The sequence below is a fragment of the Mobula hypostoma genome, chromosome 18 (genome assembly GCF_963921235.1).
Source record: "Mobula hypostoma chromosome 18, sMobHyp1.1, whole genome shotgun sequence".
NCBI lineage: Eukaryota > Metazoa > Chordata > Chondrichthyes > Myliobatiformes > Myliobatidae > Mobula > Mobula hypostoma.
This window is the reverse complement of record NC_086114.1, coordinates 52,111,405-52,135,016: the sequence shown is the minus strand read 5'-3', so window position 1 is coordinate 52,135,016 and position 23,612 is coordinate 52,111,405. Positions and strand designations below refer to the sequence as shown.

Genomic DNA, 23,612 nt, shown 5'->3' with positions numbered 1-23,612 from the left:
CTGATCTCTCCCTCATAATTGAATTCTTGCAACCTGGACAGCTTCCTGGTGGTTGTGCAGAGTTCGGACTGGTCTAGCCACTGGGACATGATTCCCACACTTCCCCACCATGACCCCACCTCCTGCTTCTAGTAGAGTCAATAATTCAGGTTCAGGTTTATCACATGTACTTTGAAACACAGAGTGAAATGTGTTGTTTGCATTAATAACCAACACACACATGGATGTGCTGGGGGCAGCCGGCAAGATAAGGCTCTAATGCTCCACATTTGTCCAGAACGTCTTGCAGTTTCCACTCTACTCGCCTCATGGTCTGAGTTTCTTTATGTTGGAACTCCCCATGATTTCCTGATCTACTGATCCATAAACTCCCCATGTCAGGATCATAACATTCATGAAATTCTGCTCTATTTCCCAGTTCCTTAATTTCTCAAACAAATAGAGTGATGGAGTCATAGAGCACAACAGCTCAAAAACAGGCTCTTCAGCCCATCTATCTGTGCTGAACTATAATTCTATGTTTCCAACAACCCACTTCTGGACCATAGACCTCCACACCCCTTTCATCCTCTCCCATCTATGTACCAAACTTCAATGTTGCAATCAAACCCACTTCCACCACGTCTACCGCTTCTAGTTGTGTGTGTGTGAGAACGATGATGGCATTTAAATTATTAATGATGATATTAGGGAATGAAGAGACGGCGCAGTGATGGTGGTCAGCATTTGCAGAAAGAACCCGACCCACTCCAGCCTTCAGCTATAGAATCAGCTGGGTGTAGTTTACATTATTGACCTGCTGAAGGGGATACTGCAATAGTACAGGGAAAAGTCAGAGGGGTTAAACTGGCAGGGAGCTGACACTTCCCTGCGTTTCTCCCTGCAGTTTTCAGCCCTTATTGGTTTCTGAAAACCCACTGTAAACAATTGCCTTCTTTATTGCCATATCATCCTACTGACATGCTGAAAACGAAACATTGCATACTTAGAAAGCAAATACACAGTAGGGACAACTCCTTCCTTCGAGGAGCCATGTTGCTCCATTGATAGTGCACAGAGCCACAGGAAAGGTCCATGATCAGTTCGCGTCTGCCCTCCTTCAACCTTACTGGTCCATTTTCAGGCAACGCCAGTTCCATGACATCTTTAGGGAAATTGGCAAGAGAATGAAGATGCAAGAGACTGTAGATGCTGGAATCTGGAGCAACAATCTGCTGGAAGAACCCAGAGGGCCGAGCAGCATCTGTGGGAGGAAATTAAATTTGGGTTGAAACCTGGGTCCTAATGCAGGATTTCAAGTGGAGAGGGAAATTGAAATGGAGTGAGAGGTGTTGATGATGATGATGAGAGAGAGATAGATAGAGATGGAGGGGGGGGGAGGGAGACAGGGAGGAAGGGAGAGAGGGAGAAAGAGGGAGAGGGAGAGAAGGAGAGAGATAGGGAGGGAGAGAGAGGGGGAGAGAGGGAGGGAGAAAGAGAAGAAGAGGAGGGAGAGGGGGAGAGGGAGAGAGGGGAGAGGGGGGAGAGGAGGAGAGGGAGTGGGAGAGAGGGAGGGAGAGGGGGAGGGAGAGAGGGGAGGGGGAGAGGGAGCGAGGAGGAGAGGGAGTGGAGAGAGGGATGGAGAGGGGAGGGGGAGGGGAGAGGAGGAGAGGGAGGGAGAGAGGGGAGGGGAGAGGGAGCGAGGAGGAGAGGGGTTGGAGAGAGGGATAGAGAGGGGGAGGGGGAGTGGAGGAGGGGAGAGGGGAGAGAGAGAGAGAGAGAGAGAAGGAGCTGTGTTGAAGAGTTAAAGCTGTGAATTTTATAGGATACCAAAATCCTACTAGAGCAGGGGTTCCCTCCCAACCTTGGGGTCCATGGACCCCTTGCTTAATGGTGTTGCTCCATGGGATAAAGAAGGTTGAAAACCCCTGTACCAGAGAGTGAAAGTTTGTCAAATTTTACAGCATAGCCTGCTAATTTTATGTAAAGTCCAAAATGTCATATTCTTTGCAGCAGTTATATTTATGCTTGTTTTATTCCTGACATTTGTTCTGATTTTAATCAACTTTCCCAAAGAGCTCTGAACCATGCTATTCAGTGACCCACGGCTGGTTTTCCCCACTCAGCCATACTCTGTCTGAACTCATTGAGCAAAAGGGAAGTTATTGGTGGAACCACCTACATATGACGATTGTTCAGGTGACTAGTGGGCAGAATCATTCTTTGTTTCCTTTTTCAATCTTTTTATCATTCTTTGTTTGATGGCTCCTCTGCAGTGGGTGTTTCACTGTAGAACAATTGTTTAGTTTTACCTCATTTTCCATGCATGAGCCATTTCGTAACTGCCTGGTGGTTGGTGTGGGCTGTGGCCTGAATAGACAATTTCCACATTTTGTGACTCCATGACATTATCCAGGAGAAACTGCCTCACGATTCTCACTCCACCTTCAAGCCTGGGCAATCATTCCCTCCTTCAGTGTTAACTAGCTGGAGTTTCCACTGTCTACAATTTGCACTGCGGCAGTTTGCCTTGGTTTCTTCAAATGGCACCCTGTCCAAGTAGCATCTCATCCCATTATGGGAACGCCCACAGTTTTCCGATGTTTTAGAATCAGGAGGCGTGAACACCCTGTTGAACATAAGAGCGTAAAACATAGGAGCAGAATTAGCCATTTGGCCTGTCGAGAAGCTTCACCAGTTGATCATGGCTGATTTATTTTCCCTCTCAACTCCATTTTTCTGGTTTCACTCTGGCTAGAGAAATCCCTCCTCATTGCTGTGAAAAAGGGGCATCTTCTATTCTGAAGCTGTGGCCTCAGGTGCTAACTCCTCCCAATTACTGTCAATTGATTCTTCCTGGCTTTTAACTCTGTGTGTGCTAGTGATAATAAACAAGAGAAAATCTGCAGATGTTCGAAATCAAAGTGATAAACACAAAACGCTAGTGGAATCAGCAGGCCAGGCAGCAAAACCCTTCATCAGGATACATCAGTGGGAGACTGCGCCTGTCTGTAAATGGAGTAGCAGCAGTTTTTGTGCTGCTCCCAGTTTTGTTCCTTTCCCCCTAGTTTAATCTTCCAATTTAAAATTTTTATTTGCTGATTCTTGAGGGGGAACAATATGTCTATGTCTACGAGGAGTGGGAAGAACTTGTCTGAATCTAGTGATAAAGGTAATAGGAAAGGAAAGATGCAAAAGGAAAGATCTGATGAAATGCCACCATGGGCTGAAGATATGGTTCGGACACTGAATTCAATTAAAGATCAGAATGGGTCAATTAAAGACCAACTGGAAAAGAATAGCAATGAAATGAAGTAATTTCTGGGAAAGCTTAAAGACCTGGAAACTCAAGTTATTACACACGAAGAGGAATTGAAGGTAACTAAGCAAAATGGTTTGAAACTACAACTCACTTGGAAAGATATCAAAATAAGATTATAGACCTGGAAACTAGGTCTCACCGAAGGAATATACAAATTGTTGGGCTGCAAGAAGGAGCCGAAGATGGAGATTTAACTGCTTACTTTGGTAAGCTTTTTCATACCTGATTTCCTACCATATTATCACGGCTGCCTACTATAGAGAGAGCACACCGAGCTTTTACTTCGAAATCTAAAGATCCAAATAAACAAAGGGCTGTATTGGTTTGTTTTCATCACTTTAAAATTAAAAATCAAATAATGCGACAGGCAAGAGAACAGGGAGTTTTTAGATTTAAGGAATCAGAGCTCCGTTTTTATGAGGATTATCCAAAGGAGGTAATGGAACAAAGATCAAAATTTGCTCTGGTAATGAAACAGGCATATGATAAGAAACTGATTCCTTCCTTGCGTTACCCAACAAGAATTAAAGTTTATCCTCCTAATTCTCCTTCTCGTACATTTTTTGGTCCTAAAGTTGCACTGGTGTTCGTTCAAACTATGTTTACCGGCTGCAGCTGCTGAATGAACTGTCTTGTAAGGCTGCTTGGTTATCTGTATATTATTGGCATTTCAGAAAGAAGATTTATGAAGATTATTTGGACATTTCATTGAGACACCATTAAAAGAAGATAAGGGGATTTGTTCATTATTGCATATCATTGGTTTTTTGGAAAGAAGATCTATGGTTTAAGTATGACTGTTTAAATGGTTATTTGGACTTTCGACTGAGAAAAAGAAGATAAAGGGACTTGTTCCTTTAACCTAATATCTGGTTTGATGCTTTTTTGTTTTTTGCTTAATTAACTAATTGGTAGTTTTTCCTACTAATGGGGCTATTTTTATATATATATATATATATATTTAGAGGAGGGTTCAATTACTTATACAATATTACTAGTTGGTATTTTTGAAAATTTAGTTGGGTTAAATATGCTATTAACTTTTTTTGCTTTATTATAGCATCTTATAACCAAATTTAAAGCTTTTTTTAATAGGGATTTAATGTTAAATTTAAAATGTCACTGGTTTTTCTTTTTAAGAGATAACATTATTTTGGTTCTTTTTGTTTAAAAAAAGATCAAATATAAACATGGAGTAGTTTGTAGATGCTGAAATGTAAACACTTTCCTTTGCTGGGACTTTGTTGCTCCTCTTACAAGGTCAGTGGATTTCATTTTTTTACATAGTGGGAGGGAGAGAGAATCTTTTAAAATTTTTTTGTACAGACAGAGCAGTCCCTGGCTTCGTATTCTGTCATAGGGTGCCTGCTTTTTTTCGGGCTATGGGGGGAGGGGTTGGGGTTAGAGTTAGGGGTTTTTCCCCATTGGGTGATTCCGGAGCATGTGTGTTTTCTATGTGGTTGTATTCTTCATCGCCATCATTTTTGATCATCCCGTATTGGTCTGTGCTCTGCGCACGTGTAAAATAGAATAAAATTATAGCATAGTATTTAAACGGATTAATGTAATAACTTGGAATGTACGTGGTTGGAATCATCCTATCAAACAAAAAAAGACCTTTAAAATCATTAACTGATTCCAACCTGATAAAATTTTTGCCCAAGAGACACATATCAGGATGGGAGATCAAAATATATTTTTTGGATGGTGGAGTGGTTTGCAATTCCACTCCACTTCTCAGAGTAAAACTAAGGGAGTGTCCATCTTTATTAAATCCAATATATTTACTCAAGAGGATAATGGTAGAATTTTAATTGTTAAAGGAGTAATCTGTAACAGAAAAGTTGATTTGGTCAATTTGTACGGTCCTAACTTAGATGATCCTTTTTTAAAAAGGTATTTGCTTTACTGCCTGATTTAAATGAATATATGTTGATAATGGGTGGGGATTTTAACTGTTGTTTAAATTCTTTGATTGACAAGAGCTCAACCAATCGGCGACTTCCAAATCACTCCACACCACTTATTAACTCCTTTTTGACCGATTTTGGATTGATTGAATTATGGAGATATTTACATCCTGATAACAGAGAATATTCTTTTTTTTCACGTTTATAAAAAATAGTCGAGGATTGATTATAATATAATCGATCCTCGCTTCTTGCCTAGTGTTAAGAATTGTGAATATGACGCTATTGCTATATCTGATCATGCGCCTCTGAGTTTGTCTTTTGAATTTGATGATGTCATTCTTGCCCACCCACCTTGGCGCATGTCTCAGACATTATTGCAGAACTCTGACTTTGTCAGCTTCATTGAAACCCAGATAAAAGATTTTTTTTGTTTTTAATGATATAGGGGGTACGTCTAAATTAATTATATGGGATACATTTAAAGCATTTTTATGTGGTCAGATCATTTCTTATTCAGCTAAGCTTAAGAAACAGACTAAAGTAGAATTAGATAAGATTTCAAAACAAATTAAAGACTTCGATAATATTTATGCAATCTCCCCTAATATTGATATATTCAAACAAAGGGTGGAACTTCAATCATAATATAATTTATTATTAACTCATCCTATTGAAGGCTACTTGCTTAAGCTAAAGAGCCAATTTTATATGTTTGGAGATAAAACTAACAAACTGCTTGCATCTCAATTAAAAACGGCCAGAGCCAAAAGGCAAATTTTGAAAATCCGTAGGAAAGATGGTACCCTGGCTTGGGAATATGAAGAAATAAATAAGATTTTTATACTGAACTTCATAAATCTCAATGTCCAGTAGATCTTTCTAAAATGAATGCTTTCTTACGGAAGATTGTTTTTCCTCAAATTTCTGTTCAGAATCAAAAAACTCTTGATGCTCAAATTACTGAAGCCAAAATTCATAAAGCTATTTTTTCAATGCAATCTGGTAAGGTCCCTGGATTTGACGGCTATCCTGTAGACTTTTATAAAAAATTTGGAAAATTGCTTTCTCCGTATATGTTGGAAATGCTTAAGGATTCTTTTGTGAAAGGTGATTTACCCTCTACTTTTTATGAGCCTTCTCTTTCTTTAATTCTTAAAAAAGATAAATATCCTACTGTTTGTGCCTCATATAGACCTATTTCATTATTGAATGTTGATGCTAAGATTCTGTCAAAGATAATGGCCAATCGGTTGGAGAATATTTTGGGTAAAATTATTTTTAAAGATCAAACAGGCTTTATAAAGGGTTGTTATTCTTTTTCAAATGTTTGGAGTCTATTTAACATTATATATTTGCCCTCTTTTAAAACTCCACAATGCGTCGTCTCTTTGGATGCTGAAAAAGTGTTCGATCGAGTCGAATGGATATATTTATTTAATGTCTTAGAGAAATTTGACTTTGGTGTTTATTTTAATAATTGGATTAGAATGATATGTAAAACCCCTATTGTTACTGTTGTTACTAATTACTGTAGATCCCCTTTTTTTTCAGCTTTCACTGAGGACAAGACAAGGTTGTCCGTTAAGTCCTTTGTTATTTAATTTAGTACTAGATCCGCTTGCTATTGCTCTTCGTGTAGCTAAAGATATTTATGGGGTTTTTGTGAATGAGACCATTCATAAGATTTCTCTTTATGCTGATGATTTACTGGTTTATATATCCAATCTTGAGGAATCTACTCCTGCCTTGCTAAAATTATTTAATGAATTTGGAGATTTTTCAGGATATAAAATAAATTTTAGTAAAAGTGAACTGTTTCCTTTAAATGAATCTGTTTCTATATATGATAATACCCCTTTCAAAGTCACGGATTCCTTTAGATATTTAGGTGTTGTAATCACTAAAAAATATAAGGATCTTTATAAAGCTAATTTTGTTCCCTTGGTAGTTTCTATGAAGTATTTATTTAGTAGATGGAACCCCCTTACATTTTCACTTGTTGGTCGCAACCATATAGTCAAAATGATGATTTTACCAACATTTTTACATTTATTTCAGGATGCATCAGTGATAACAAACCTGATTTTGAATTCTTGCTGCACCTACTACTTTTCGCCACTAGATGGGAGTGCAGAGCCCTTCTCTCACCACATCTTTTGTTTGCCACAATCAGGACGTGGGCATTGCTGATACTCCCTGGGCAGCCCCAGCTAACCTGGGGCGGAGAGGGGACGGTGAGCTGCTCTTTGAACGACTTAGGTCCTTCTGGTGAAGGTATCTTTGTGGTAATGTGTGAGTGCATGGGGAAGGCCCAGGATCAGCCATTGAAGGAATGTTAGCAACACACACACAAAATGCTTAAGGAACTCAGCAGACCAGGCAGCATCTATGGAAAAAAGTACAGTCGATGTTTCAGGCCAAGACCCTTTGGCAGGACTGGAGAGAAAAAAGATGAGGAGTAGATTTAAAATGTGGAGGGAGGGGAGAGAGATACCCAAAGTGGATAGGTGAAACTGGGAGGGGGAGAGGCGAAGTAAAGAGCTGGGAAGTTGATTGGTGAAAGAGATACAGGAGAAGGGGGAATCTGATAGGAGAGGACCAAGAAAGAAAGAAAAGGGGGAGCAGCACCAGAGGGAGGTGATACGCAGGCAAGGAGATAAGGCGAGAGAGAGAAAAAAGGGGATGAGGAATGGTGAAGTGGGGGCATTATTGGAGGTTCGAGAAATCGATGTTCATGTCATCAGGTTGGAGGCTACTCAGACGGAATATAAGGTGCAGTTCTTCCAACCTGAGTGTGGCCTCATTGTGACAGTAGAGGTGGCCATGGACTGACATATCAGAATGGGAATGGGAAGTGAAATTAAAATGGGTGGCCACTGGGAGATCCCGCTTCTTCTGGCAGGCGGAGCATAGGTGCTTGGCGAAGTGGTCTACCAATCTACATTGGGTCTCACCATATACAGGAGACCACGCTGGGAGAACTGGACACAGTATATGATCCCAACAGACTCACAGCTGAAGTGTCGCCTCACCTGGAAGGACTGTTTGGGGCCCTGAGTGGTAGTGAGGGAGGAGGCATAGGGGCAGGTGTGGTGTTTGTTCAGCTTGCAAGGATAAGTACCAGGAGGGAGATCAGTGGAGAGGGACGAATGGATAAGTGAGTCACGGAGGGAGCGATCCCTAAATTATATCTTGGGCAGAACTGGAATCAGAGATGAGCACGAGAGTTTGGTTAGATGTCAAGAAGGAAACAGATGGTCTGTTAGAAAACAAGAGGCCATGCATGACTTGGAATGTTTCAGAATGTGCTGTGATAGATAAGTTAACTACAAGTATGCGAAGGCATTGTACAAGTCTCTGAAGAGCAAGAGGTTCAGTCGTGTGGGAACAGGACCAATCAAGTGCGACAGTAGAAAAGTGTGTATGGAGTCAGAGGAGGTAGCGGAGGAACTTAATGAATGCTTTGCTTTGGAACTCACCAGGTAAAAAATACCTTGGCAATTGTGGGGATGAATTACAGCAGACTGAAACGCTTGAGCATATAGACATTAAGAAAGAGGATGTGCTGGAGCTTTTGAAAAGCATTAAGTTAGATAAGTCACCGGGACTGGATGAGATATTCTCCAGGCTACTGTGGGAGGCGAGGGAGGAAATTGCTGAGCCTCTTGCGATGATCTTTGCATTAGCAATAGAGACGGGAGAAGTACTGAAGGATTGGAGGGTTGCAAATGTTGTTTCCTTGTTCAAGAAGGGGAGTAGGGATAACCCAGGAAATTATAAATCAGTGCGTCTGACTTCAGCGGTGAGCAAGTTGTTGGAGATGATCCTGAGAGGCAGGATTTATGAGCACTTGGAGAGACGTAATCTGATTTGGGATAGTCAGCATGCCTTTGACAAGGGCAGGTCGTGCCTTACAAGCCTGATCGAATTCTTTGAAGATGTAACAAGACACATAGATGAAGGTAGAGCAGTGGATGCAGTGTATATGGATTTCAGTAAGGCATTTGATAAGGTTTCCCATGCGAGGCTCCTTCAGAAAGTAAGGAGGCATGGGATCCAAGGAGACCTTGCTTTGTGGATCCAGAATTGGCTTGTCCACAGAAGGCAAAGGGTGGGTTTAGATGATTTGTATTGTACATGGAGGTCGGTGACCAGTGGTGTTCTGCAGGGATCTGTTCTGGAACCCCTCCTCTTTGTGATGTTTATAAATGACCTGGATGAAGAAGTGGAGGGATGGGTTAGTAAGTCTGCTGATGACACAAAGGTTAGGGTGTTGTAGATAGTGTGGAGGGGTTGTCAGAGGTTACAGCGGGACATTGATAGGATGCAAAACTGGGCTGAGAAGTGGCAAATGGAGTTCAACCCAGATAACTGTGAAGTGGTTCATTTTGGTAGGTCAAATTTGAAGACAGAATATAATATTAATGGTAAGACTCTTGGCAGCATGGAGGATCTGAGAGATCTTGGGGTCCGTGTCGATAGTACACTCAAAGCTGCAGTGGAGGTTGACAGTGTTGTTGAGAAGGCTTATAGTGTGCTGTCATTCATCAACTATGGGATTGAGTTCAAGAGCCGTAAGGTAACGTTACAGCTTGGTCAGACTCCACTTGGAGTACTGTGTTCAGTTCTGGTCACCTCACTACAGGAAGGATGTGGATACTATAGAGAGAGTGCAGAGGAGATTGACAAGGATGTTGCCTGGATTGGAGGGTGTAACTTATGAGAATAAGTTGAGCGAACTTGGCCTTTATTCCTTGGAGCGACGGAGGATGAGAGGTGACCTGATAGAGGTGTATAAGATGATGAGGGGCATTGAACATGTGGATAGCCAGAGGTTTTTTCCCAGCGCTGAAATGGCTAACACGAGGGGGAATAGTTCTAAGGTGCCTGGAAACAGGTACAAGGGAGAAGTCAGAGGTAAGTTTTTCACACAGAGAATGGTGCGTGCATGGAATGCACTGCCGGTGGTGGTGGTGGAAGCAGATACAATAGGGTCTTTTAAGCCTCTTGGTGAGGTACATGGAGCTTAGAAAAATAGAGGGCAATGTGCTAGGAAATTCTAGGCAGTTTCTAGAGTAGGTTACATGGTCGGCACAACGTTGTGGACCAAAGGGCCTGTAATGTGCTGTAGGTTTCTATGTTCTATGGTGACATGTGAACATGGCGTGTAGTCATTCTGACACTGCCTGTGCCAGGGTCAAAAACCTCACTTCTCCTCTCCGCAATACTGAGCTTTGAGAATCAGTGTGCGTTTCCGCTCAGCGAAGATGTCGAAAGTGGAAGCAGGAGGCTGGCCATTCTTGAAAGCGGTGTCACGGGTAGACAGGGTGGTGAAGCTGATCTTCCCCACTGAAGACTGGACTTGGGACATCACATGACTGTTTGTTGTATAAGATGTCGGTCAGTCCACATCTGGAGTGTTGTCTAGTTTTAATACCGTTACAGGAAAAGAACATCGTTAAGCTTTTTTATGCCATGGACCTTTACCATTAACCAAGAGGTCCAGGGATCCCAGGTTGGGAGCCCCTGTTTCAGAGGGATATGGGTCCCACACCGGCAAATGGGACTAGCTTAGACGTGCATCTTGGTCAGCATGGACTGTTTGGGCAGAAGGGCCTGTTTCCATGCTGTACGACCCTATGGCCCCATTTGGCCCTTTGAACCTGGTAAGATCATGTCTGATCCATCGCCATGTCCACTTTCTTATCCAGTCACAACCTGTCTGGGATTTTAAAGCTGTGAAATCCGTGATAGGCAACTTACTTACTTGCTGCCCGTTACCCTGTTGGCGTTTAGGAAACAATGAAGGTCCCCCATCTCTGTCTGTCTGTACTGTCGCACACAGATAAAGAAGGACTCTTCATTGCTGTTTCTGTAACAGGTTTTGTTTTATCCGTTAGGGTTGTTAGCCCTGAGCTGATCCCCTGAACCTGGAGAACCAGTGGACCACTCTAAGTCTGGCCTCTTCCCTTTGACCTGTTTGGTATGGGTGACCCTACCAAGAGGCAAAGCACAAGGCCCTGACTCCAGCCAACATAGCTCTGTGGGTCACTGAGGCATGCAAGCCTCCAAACCTTACAACAATATTGTGGTCCTCTTGGGGAACTACAGACCACTACAACAATGATAATGCAACGTTGTGTCCTGGAGATGACCAATGTTGCTCACACACCTCCTGAAGAATTGCAACTTGATGCGGGCTCCCGGGGACCTGTGGTGCATGATGACTCAAGTTGGAGAGGTGACATTTAATCTCATGCATCATGAGCACATTGAGGCCTCCTGTAAATGATGGCAAGAAACACATCAACTCACAGAAAACCCACACCCCAGCCCACTGCCAGTAAACCTCCTACTGCCTGTGGTTTCCACACTGGCTTCAGGCTACTTCTGAACCCGTAGAACTGAGTCATCTGTAAGCCTAAGGGGCTGCACAAGAAGAGAGAACGGGCACATCCCCACACACCACCACCATCTTCCTAATTGATGATGGTCAATTGCTGAGAAAGATACTGCAGTGTCCTGGCAAAAGACTTGCTGATCACCCAAAAAGTCTCAGCAGTCGATATTTCCTTTTACTTGCAGAATTACTGCAACACTTCTGCCTTGAAACCTTGCAGATATTTGAAACCCACTCAGGCGGAGAGAGTGCTCTCCCTGTCGATATTTAATGAGGGTGAGGGGAGACCCCACTCATGAAATGATTAACTTTCATGCCTCAATCCACATCAGGAGAAACTCCAGAAGATTCGATCACATGGGCAAAGATTTCTCGCTTAATGGTCTGGGGGAAGATTTAGACCAGGAAAAGTGAAATTGATTCTATTAAACGAAAGGGTTTTTTTTTGCAATTGCTATTCTTATTTACTCATGAAGAATGAAATAATCTTTCTAAAATTTCCAAAACAGGCCAAGCATAAAAGAGCGGCGTGAAAACCATCAGAGCTAAATGTGTGCCTTATGAGGTTAGGAAGCTAATTAAGGTATATTATGTTCTATAATTTATGAATTAGTGAGAGAAAATATTCCAGATCAAAGATATTACGAGAATGGATCAAAGTAAGTTGGGAAATAAGCATGCCTTCATTTAAGTATTTTTTATTTTAGAAAGGAGGTGATTTACTTGGTCAGGCTTTTATTTCCACCCAAGCAGTTTACCACAAGCATCCAGAATTCATGGTCTCCCTGTTTCGTCAATCTACAAGGGCTGTGGGCAAAAATAACCTCACTTGTTGATGCTCCACTTCGTCCTGATGAAGGGTCTCAGCCCGAAACGTCGACTGTACTTCTTCCTATAGATGCTGCCTGGCCTGCTGTGTTCCACTAGTATTTTGTGTGAAAACATTTTCCTCATCTTTTCTATAATGCTTCTACCAATTATTTTAAATTAACTTCCCTGGTTTTTGACACTTCCACTGAGATCAAAAGGTCCTTTACATGATGAATATTTAAATATCATGGAGTCAGAGAGCAACAGAGCTTGGGCACAGGCCTTTTGGCCCATCTAGCCTATGCTGACAATGTTGCTTACCCAGATGGTTCCACCTTTCCTGCACTCTGCCCATATCCACCCCTCCATGTATCTATCCAAGTGCTTCTTAAATGCTACTATCATTTGTTTGTTTATTATTTGCCATGTCGTATGACATGAGTGATCGTGGTCTTTCCATGACCGTGATTGTTCTTGGGAAATTTTCTTATGGAAGTGGTTTGCCATTTCCTTCTTCTGGGCAGTGTCTTTACAAGACGGGTGACCCCAAACATTATCAATACTGTTCAGAGATTGTCTGTCTGGTGTCAGTGGTCGCATAACCAGGTCTTGTGGTCTGTACTAGCTGCACATACGACCATCCACCACCTGCTCGCATGGCTTCATGTGACCCTGATCGAAGGGCTAAGCAGGTGCTACACCCTGCCAATTTGAAACCTTCCTGAGCTGATTAATCTTCCTATCCCCACATATAGTCCTGCCACCACCCCTTGCCTTGTTACCCTCGTTCCTGGCAACAACAGTGCTCCCTGATGGCTGTGAAAGGTGTCACTTTGTTGACCTCAGTCTTCCACTTTTAGCTTCTACATTGACAATAAGGAACAAGTATCATTTATGGAACTCAAAAATCAAGCTGCTGTTCAAAAGAAATCATTACCAAACATTTCCTTTGAATAAAGTATTGCCATTTGGGTTCCAAAGTGCTTCCATCTTGTTAACACGAACTTCAGAATTTCACATATTGGATTATCATAGTCATAGTCATAGTCATACTTTATTGATCCCGGGGGAAATTATATCACTGAAGCTACAAAACATCTGTGAGAAAATTTACCAAACATTTCCAAAGTTTGTTGTTTTATTTCAGGAGTTTGATTTGTTTACTTAATTCAATTAAAGAAGGATGTTTGGATCTCAGGGAATTCCAATTTAATTTTGGTTCAAAATTAAAAAAGCACCTTAGTTTACTCTGAAGTTTTCTTTTCTTGAGCTAAGTGTCCCATCTATATTTTTTGAATTGGATTTGGTTTATTAGTGTCACCTGTATGGAGAAACAGTAAAAAAACTTGGTTTTACAAGCCATCCATTAGGATAATTTCAAAAGGTAAATATATTGAAGTAGTACCAGGAGAGAACAATAATCAAAAGCAGAATATAGTCTAAAGCAGGCAGTCAATAACTTGCAGGGCCATGAGTTGAAAAGTTCACCTTTAATATACAAGATGTCCATTCAGTAGTCTTATACTAGTGGTTCCTGAACTTGGTGGTGTCTGTTCTCAAGCTTTTATCATCTTCTGCCTAGTAGAATGGGGAGAAGAGAGCATGTCTGAGAGGAAAGGGATTTTGAGTATGCTGGCTGAGGCAGCATGAAGTGCAGACAGAGTCCATAATGGGGCAGCTGGCTTCCGTGGTGAACTGAGCTGTGACAACAACTCTCTGGCAATTTCTGATGGCATCAGGCAGAACATTTGCCATCCTCAGAGGATGCTTTCTATTGTGCAACTATAAAAACTGATGAAGGTTAAAAAGGACTTACCACATTTCCTTATTATTCTGAGAAAATAGAGACCAAGGTGCCTTTCTTGGCCAAGATGCCTTCTGGGATTAGTTCAACGCAAACATTTTTGATCTGGAAAGAAAACGGGACAGACAATTTTCTCTTCAGCTGTTGATCTAAATTGACATGTGGGTCTTATTATTGAAATTCAAAGTATCACTTGTACCATTTAAAGAATATATTACAGAAGATAATTTTACAGACAATCATTACCAATAATTGCATAATAACCTGTCTGTCCTCAACCTTCTCCACTGCCAAGGTGAGGCCAAGTGTGAACTAGAAGAACAGCATCTCATATTCAGCTCCCTGACATGAACATTGAATTCTCCAATTTCACATAAACCTGTCCTCCTTCTGCCCCTCTCTCTCTCCTCCTGATCTATGCACTTCCTCCTCGGCATATGCAATGCCCAAGATCCTCATCCTAGTCTCCAGCCTCCTATCAATCTGTTTCATTCCCTTCCTCTATCTACTCCATCTGTCCATCACCCACATACTCCTCCCACTGGGTCCCCTCCCCCACTGTTCTCACTTCCCTTATTTGGTTCCTTCCTCCCTCATCAACTGCAGTACCTGTATGCCATCATATACTACCCTAAGATTCATTTTCTTGTGGGCATTCACAGCAGAACAAAGAAATACAATCAAATCAATGGAAAACTACTCATAAATAATTCACATCGTTTTTTAAATTAGCTGAAATAATCACTTTTTTAATTAGTTGAAATTAAGTTCTTCAGCTGCTTATTAGGAACTTGATCTCCAGTCTCTAGAATGAAGCCTGGAGGTCCCTGAGCAGGACCATGGCTGATGAGAAACCAGGGGATAAAACACAAGAGCATATTTAGTCATCAGGATAGGAGAACAGCAAGGAGAGAGGGAAGACAACCGATTTAAACTTCATTTATTTCAGTGCAGATGAATTCAGGGCATGGATTGGCGTGGTTCTTGGATATCAGAGCCATGGCTGAGGTAAGGGCAGGACTGGGAGCTCACTATTTCAGGATGTAGATACTCAGGGGCAGGTAAGAAGGGAGGGGGAGCTGTCTTCATAAAAAAGAAATTACTTGGGGATCGTCCACTGAGGTCATAAGTGTAGAACATAGAAATAAGAAGGGAATGGTCGCTCTGATGGGAATGCATTATAGTCCCTCAACAGTTAGCAAGAAATAGAGAGCAGATATGTGGAGATATCACAGCTAGTTGAAAACAGAATAAGGTACTTTTGGTGGGAGATTTCCACTACCTGCCTCCTGCCTGCACAACTTTGTCAATTCATGCCCAGAATTCAACTGCATGACCTGTCACTAAAATAAATGAAGTTTAAATTGGTGGTCTTCCCTCTCTCGTTGCTGTTCTCCTATCCTGATGACTAAATGTGCTCTTGTGTTTTATCCCCTGGTTTCTCATCAGGTTCGCCCATGCTCCACTCTAGAGACTGGAGATCAAATTCCTAATAACCAGCTGAAGAATTTAATGTCAATGAATAAAAGAAGTGATTATTTCAGCTCTTTTAAAAATCAATATAAGTTATTTCCATGAACACTGAATGCCAAGACGCCTAACAATTGCAGCAAGGTCTGCAGGTTGAATTCTCCGCATCGACGAAGCAACAGGTAAGCAGATTCTATATAGTTTATTGATGGTTGTAGTTCCAGAGAGATACGTTGTACTTTTTCAGGGATCGTTAGCTTGCTGTGGTGGAGAGGCCAGTGAGTTCCTGAGATCCTCAGAGTGATGCCGTCTGGAGCTCAGCTCCAGGTAGGGTCACCCATGGCGGTAAGGTCAAGGGGCGGGTTCCAGACAGAGAAAGATCCAACGAAGACCTCACTGGTGGGGCTAGCGGAAAATGATGAAACATCACAACAGCAGAGAAGTTGGAGGAAGGCTGCTGCAGTGAAGTGTCCCCTGTGGTCTTACATCCAGGGGCGTATCTACGGAAAATAGCGTCTATGGCAAGCACTGAAATTGCGCCCCTGTCCAAATATCTGACACCCATCTTTTAAACAACTTTACCATAATATCAGCTCAAAGATACAAGTCAAACTCGTTAATCTTTTAATTAACAAATTATGGCACTACATGAAAATTATAACTGCACCTTCCTTGCTTTCACTGATGTAAATTGGTCTATGATGTGATCAAAGTCAGTTTTTTCAGTTTCTTCTCTTTCTACACTCAACAGAGCAAAGTCACAGAGTCTGCCTTGACCCATGGAGGCTCTCAAATACGAAAGTATTAGTTTTAACTTGCTGAATGGTCTCTCACAGCTGGCGATGGAAACTGCGATGGTTAGCATTATCTGAATAGCAATGCGAAGTTTGGGGAAGATGCTCCCATCTCCATACTGAACAATAAATTCAAGAAGCTCTTTGGGTCTTGATATTTTCATGTTGACCCACCTTGATAGGGCAGCATCGTGGAAGTTCATGCTAGGATCCTGCAGCTTCTTTTGAATACGGTCAATGCAAATGAGTACTTTGTTCCAAAATCCTAGCAAGATCAGAAAATCGTAACTCAACATGCAGTTGTACAGCTGCCTTGCATCACTTCTTGTTTCACTGGTCTCATTTTCATTGTCTATCATGTCCTGGAGAACTTGAAGTATCTCCTCAAGGTGCTTGTTGACGGGCTTCACCGCTTCTGTCCTTGCACTCCACCTGGTTTCGGACTCTGACTTAACAACCACAGGCACGGCGTTTTTGAGCTTTCCCAGTGCTGTGTTGAATGAGAGAAAAGCACATAAAGAGTTTCGATAGTTCCAAAAAACATGACCATCATTGTATCCTGCTTGGCTGCATGTACACCCACAAAGTTGAGTGAGTGATTGTTGCAATTCACAAACACTGCCAGGTTGTTTTCCTCACTTGTTCTTTGATGAACACCACTTCTGTGTCCAGCCATCACAGCAACATTGTCATAGCACTGTGATTGACAATCTTGTAGCTCCATTTCATCCTTCTCTAGCTGTTTCAAGATGTCTTCAACCAAGCTCTCAGCATCCTTCTGGCTTATCTGGATAAAACCAAAGAAGGACTCTCTAACACGGACTGTTTTCCTCTCAAAATCAACTTCCATGTACCTCACTACTTCTGACATCTGCTCACGGTGTGCCTGATCAGGAGTCGAGTTGAACATGAGACCATAGTACTTGGCTTTATGAATGCTTCTCAGTAAACTCTGGCGAACAGTGGATGCCATCATGTGGATGAATTTGTTCTGGACACCCAGTGAAAGATAAAACGTGGATCCAGGACTTTCCAAATGAGTGAGGTGTTCTTTTATGACAGGGTCAAAGATGGTCAGTAGTTTCAGTAAGCCAAGGAAATTTCCCATATTGGAGTCATCGTCTAGCTGAAGTGACTCCCTGTGTCCTTGCAAAGCCAGGTTCTGAGTCACAAGGAATTTTATGCAGTGAAGGATTCTCGTCAAGATATCACACCACTTCTGCTTTTCCTTCTCAATCTGTGATTGAAATACCGCATCAATAACTCCTCTGTTTCCAGCTAAATTTCTTTCCATTTCCTTCCTCTGTGTGAAGCATTCCCGATGATTCTTGGCATTTTCATGAACACTAATCCTTTCAGGTGCTTTCCACTGGTTGAATCCACTTTCCTGCTCCAATGAGGATTGATGGTCTGACCGGGAATAGAGAAGACAACAGACGCAAAATGCAGACTTTTTAAAAGGGGAATAGACCAGCCATGAGCGAGTCACTTCCTCACCACGACCATTTCCCGATTTTCTCTTGAACCAAATTTTCTTCACTGAGTGGTTATTTGTTGGTAGGAAAGACCCCTCACTGTTCTGGAAATACTTCAAACCCAGCTTTATTATTTCTGTTCTCAACGCATCAGGCAGAATTGGTTGTCGAACTTCAGAAGTCCAAAGTCATGCTGTTCAATCACTTCTGGTATGACCGTTCCAGGCTCTTTGACACCATCCAGTTCACTAGGTTCAGTGTCGTCAGGTTCAATCTCATCAGGTAAAATCTCGTCAATAAACTCAACATCACCACCATAACCATCGTCTTCCCCTCCTGTCATGTTCACGTTCTCTGTGGCAGCCTCACTCTTAATCTCGTCATACCCGGATTTATCTGACTTGACTTCCTCCTCGGCTTGTGACGCATTTGTACTTGATCCAACTTGCAGGTGTAGGCGACTCCATGGAACGCGTTGAATTACTTGTTCCGGGCTTTACAAAGAAGGGCATGAAGAACTTGCTCCACTTCTTGGCTTCCTCTGCCTCCAACTTTCGTCTCTTCCATCCTTCAGCTCCACTTCTTCGTGAAGAAACGTTTCATGGTCTTCTTACACAATGCCCTGAAATAAGGCCATCCTAGTGCTTCTCACCCATGATAATCAAAGACAGATCATACATCTGAAGAAAGTTTTTTCACTTTCTGAGGATGGCTTGTCTGATTTTAAAAGAAACTGCTGAGTGGCACCCTCTGCCTTCAAGTGGCGCCCAGGGCACGTGCCATACCTGCCATAGAGGGTCTCGTGAGATGGAGGAACTGAGGGAAATACATGTTAGTAGGGAAGTGGTGTTAGGTAAATTGAAGGGATTAAAGGCAGATAAATCCCCAGGGCTAGATGGTCTGCATCCCAGAGTGCTTAAGGAAGTAGCCCAAGAAACAGTGGATGCATTAGTGATAATTTTTCAAAACTCTTTAGGTTCTGGACTAGTTCCTGAGGATTGGAGGGTGGCTAATGTAACCCCGCTTTTGAAAAAAGGAGGGAGAGAGAAACTGGGGAATTATAGACCGGTTAGCCTAACATCAGTGGTAGGGAAAATGCTAGAGTCAGTTATCAAAGATGTGATAACAGCACGTTTGGAAAGCGGTGAAATCATCGGACAAAGTCAGCATGGATTTGTGAAAGGAAAATCATGTCTGACGAATCTCATAGAATTTTTTGAGGATGTAACTAGTAGAGTGGATAGGGGAGAACCAGTGGATGTGGTATATTTGGATTTTCAAAAGGCTTTTGACAAGGTCCCACACAGGAGATTGGTGTGCAAACTTAAAGCACACGGTATTGGGGGTATGGTATTGATGTGGATAGAGAATTGGTTGGCAGACAGGAAGCAAAGAATGGGAATAAACGGGACCTTTTCAGAATGGCAGGCAGTGACTAGTGGGGTACCGCAAGGCTCAGTGCTGGGACCCCAGTTGTTTACAATATATATTAATGACTTAGATGAGGGGATTAAATGCAGCATCTCCGAGTTTGCAGATGACACGAAGCTGGGCGGCAGTGTTAGCTGTGAGGAGAATGCTAAGAGGATGCAGGGTGACTTGGATAGGTTAGGTGAGTGGGCGAATTCATGGCAGATGCAACTTAATGTGGATAAATGTGAGGTGGGGGAGTAGTATTGCTTGTTAGGGAAAATATTATAGCAGTGCTCAGGCAGGACAGATTAGAGGGCTCGTCTACTGAGTCCTTGTGGGTGGAGCTGAGAAACAGGAAAAGTATGGCCACATTAGTGGGATTGTATTACAGACCACCCAATAGTCAACGAGAATTGGAAGAGCAAATCTGCAGAGAGATAGCAGGCAACTGCAGGAAACATAAAGTTGTGGTGGTAGGGGATTTTAATTTTCCATATATTGATTGGGTCTCCCATACTGTTAGGGGTCTAGATGGTTTAGAGTCTGTAAAATGTGTTCAGGAAAGTTTTCTAAATCAATATATAGAGGGACCAACTAGAGGGGATGCAATATTGGATCTCCTATTAGGAAACGAGTTAGGACAAGTGATGGAAGTCTGTGTAGGGGAGCACTTTGGTTCCAGTGATCATAACACCATTAGTTTCAACTTGATCATGGACAAGGATAGATCTGGTTTTAGGGTTGAGGTTCTTAACTGGAAGAAGGCCAAATTTGAAGAAATGAGAAAGGATCTAAAAAGCATGGATTGGGACAGGTTGTTCTCTGGCAAGGATGTGATCGGTAGGTGGGAAGCCTTCAAAGGAGAAATTTTGAGGTGCAGAATTTGTATGTTCCTGTCAGGATTAAAGGCAAAATGAATAGGAATAAGGAACCTTGGTTCTCAAGGGATATTGCAACTCTGATAAAGAAGAAGAGGGAGTCGCATGACATGTATAGGAAGCAGGGAGTAAATAAGGTGCTTGAGGAGTATAAGAAGTGCAAGAAAATACTTAAGAAAGAAATCAGGAGGGCTAAAAGAAGACATGAGGTTGCCTTGGCGGTCAAAGTGAAGGATAATCCAAAGAGCTTTTACAGGTATATTAAGAGCAAAAGGATTGTAAGGGATAAAATTGGTCCTCTTGAAGATCAGAGTGGTCGGCTATATGCGGAACCAAAGGAAATGGGGGAGATCTTAAATAGGTTTTTTGCGTCTGTATTTACTAAGGAAACTGGCATGAAATCTATGGAATTAAGGGAAACAAGTAGTGAGATCATGGAAACTGTACAGATCGAAAAGGAGAAAGTCCTTGCTGTCTTGAGGAAAATTAAAGTGGATAAATCCCCGGGGCCTGACAGGGTGTTCCCTTGAACCTTGAAGGAGACTAGTGTTGAAATTGCGGGGGCCCTGGCAGAAATATTTAAAATGTCGCTGTCTACAGGTGAGGTGCCGGAGGATTGGAGAGTGGCTCATGTTGTTCCGTTGTTTAAAAAAGGATCAAAAAGTAATCCGGGAAATTATAGGCCAGTAAGTTTAACGTCGGTAGTAGGTAAGTTATTGGAGGGAGTACTAAGAGACAGGATCTACAAGCATTTGGATAGACAGGGACTTATTAGGGAGAGTCAACATAGCTTTGTGCGTGGTAGGTCATGTTTGACCAATCTATTGGAGTTTTTCGAGGAGGTTACCAGGGAAGTGGATGAAGGGAAGGCAGTGGATATTGTCTACATGGACTTCAGTAAGGCCTTTGACAAGGTCCGCATGGGAGGTTAGTTAGGAAAATTCAGTCGCTAGGTATACATGGAGAGGTCGTAAATTGGATTAGACATTGGCTCAATGGAAGAAGCCAAAGAGTGGTAGTAGAGAATTGCTTCTCCAAGTGGAGGCCTGTGACTGGTGGTGTGCCACAGGGATCAGTGCTGGGTCCATTGTTATTTGTCATCTATATCAATGATCTGGATGATAATGTGGTAAACTGGATCAGCAAATTTGCTGATGATACAAAGACTGGAGGTGTAGTAGACAGTGAGGAAGGTTTTCAGAGCCTGCAGAGGGACTTGGACCAGCTGGAAAAATGGGCTGAAAAATGGCAGATGGAGTTTAATACAGACAAGTGTGAGGTATTGCACGTTGGTAGGACAAACCAAGGTAGAACATACAGGGTTAATGGTAAGGCACTGAGGAGTGCAGTGGAACAGAGGGATCTGGGAATACAGATACAAAATTCCCTAAAAGTGGCATCACAGGTAGATAGGGTCGTAAAGAAAGCTTTTGGTACATTGGCCTTTATTAATCAAAGTATTGAGTATAAGAGCTGGAATGTTATGATGAGGTTGTATAAGGCATTGGTGAGGCTGAATCTGGAGTATTGTGTTCAGTTTTGGTCACCAAATTACAGGAAGGATATAAATAAGGTTGAAAGAGTGCAGAGAAGGTTTACAAGGATGTTGCCGGGACTTGAGAAACTCAGTTACAGAGAAAGGTTGAATAGGTTAGGACTTAATTCCCTGGAGCATAGAAGAATGAGGGGAGAGGTATATAAAATTATGATGGGTATTGATAGAGTGAATGCAAGCAGGCTTTTTCCACTGAGGCAAGGGGAGAAAAAAACCAGAGGACATGGGTTAAGGGTGAGGGGGGAAAAGTTTAAAGGGAACATTAAGGGGGGCTTCTTCACACGGAGAGTGGTGGGAGTATGGAATGAGCTGCCAGACGAGGTGGTAAATGCGGGTTCTTTTTTAACATTTAAGAATAAATTGGACAGATACATGGATGGGAGGTGTATGGAGGGATATGGTCCGTGTGCAGGTCAGAAGGACTAGGCAGAAAATGGTTCGGCACAGCCAAGAAGGGCCAAAAGTCCTGTTTCTGTGCTGTAGTTTCTATGGTTTCTATAAAAATTTGAGGTTATCCACTTTGGTGGCAAAAACAGGAAAACAGATTATTATCTGAATGGTTTCTGATTAGGAAAAGGGGAGGTGCAACGAGACCTGGGTGTCATTATACACCAGTCATTGAAAGTGAGCATGCAGGTACAGCAAGCGGTGAAAAAGGCGAATGGTATGCTGGCATTTATAGCGAGAGGATTCGAGTACAGGAGCAGGGAGGTACTACTGCAGTTGTACAAGGCCTTGGTGAGACCACACCTGGAGTATTGTGTGCAGTTTTGGTCCCCTAATCTGAGGAAAGATACTCCTGCCATAGAGGGAGTACAGAGAAGGTTCACCAGATTGATTCCTGGGATGGCAGGACTTTCATATGAAGAAAGACTGGATCGACTAGGCTTATACTTGTTGGAGTTTAGAAGATTGCGGGGGGGGGGCGGGATCTTATTGAAACGTATAAAATCCTAAAGGGATTGGACAGGCTAGATGCAGGAAGATTGTTCCCGATGTTGGGGAAGTCCAGAACGAGGGGTCACAGTTTGAGGATAAAGGGGAAGCCTTTTAGGACAGAGATGAGGAAAAACTTCTTCACACAGAGAGTGGTGAATCTGTGGAATTCTCTGCCACAGGAAACAGTTGAGGCCAGTTCATTGGCTATATTTAAGAGGGAGTTAGATATGGCCCTTGTGGCTAAAGGGATCAGGGGGTATGGAGGGAAGGCAGGTACAGGGTTCTGAGTTGGATGATCAGCCATGATCATACTGAATAGCGGTGCAGGCTCGAAGGGCCGAATGGCCTACTCCTGCACCTATTTTCTATGTTTCTATCCCTTAGATACACCACTGCTTACATCCCATGCCATTGGACACTGACCCTGATATGCCATGGATAATGTGGTGACTGCTCTTGTATCAGCCTCCCCATGTTAAATAAAACCATGCACAGGTGTTCTCCATTAAGGGAATAATCCTTTATGAGACATAGCAAAGGGTAAATACATAGATATTAGATAAGATTCGATTAGCTTATGAGGACACTCAGTCCTCATTTTTTGTCATTTAGAAATGCATGCATTACAAAATGATACAATGTTCCTCCAGTGTGATATCACAGAAACACAGGACAAACCAAGACTAAAACTGACAAAAACCATATAATTATAACATATAGTTACAACAGTGCAAAGCAATACAGTAATTTGATAAGAACAGACCATGGGCACAGTAAAAAAAAGTCTCAAAGTCCCGATAGCTCCAACATCTCACGCAGACGGTAGAAGGGAGAAACTCTCCCTGCCATGAGCTTCCAGC

The 23,612-nt window shown here is 42.4% G+C and overlaps 1 long non-coding RNA gene across 1 annotated transcript; it reads right to left on the bottom strand.

The window, feature by feature from the left end:
* Positions 1 to 1,060: 1,060 nt before the first annotated feature.
* On the bottom strand, positions 1,061 to 14,335 carry LOC134358221 (uncharacterized). Its single transcript, XR_010020835.1, has 3 exons — positions 14,241 to 14,335; positions 2,292 to 2,608; positions 1,061 to 1,243 (listed from the first exon to the last, which is right to left on the bottom strand). It is a non-coding gene; the product is annotated as an uncharacterized LOC134358221 (long non-coding RNA).
* Between the last annotated feature and the right edge of the window lie 9,277 nt (positions 14,336 to 23,612).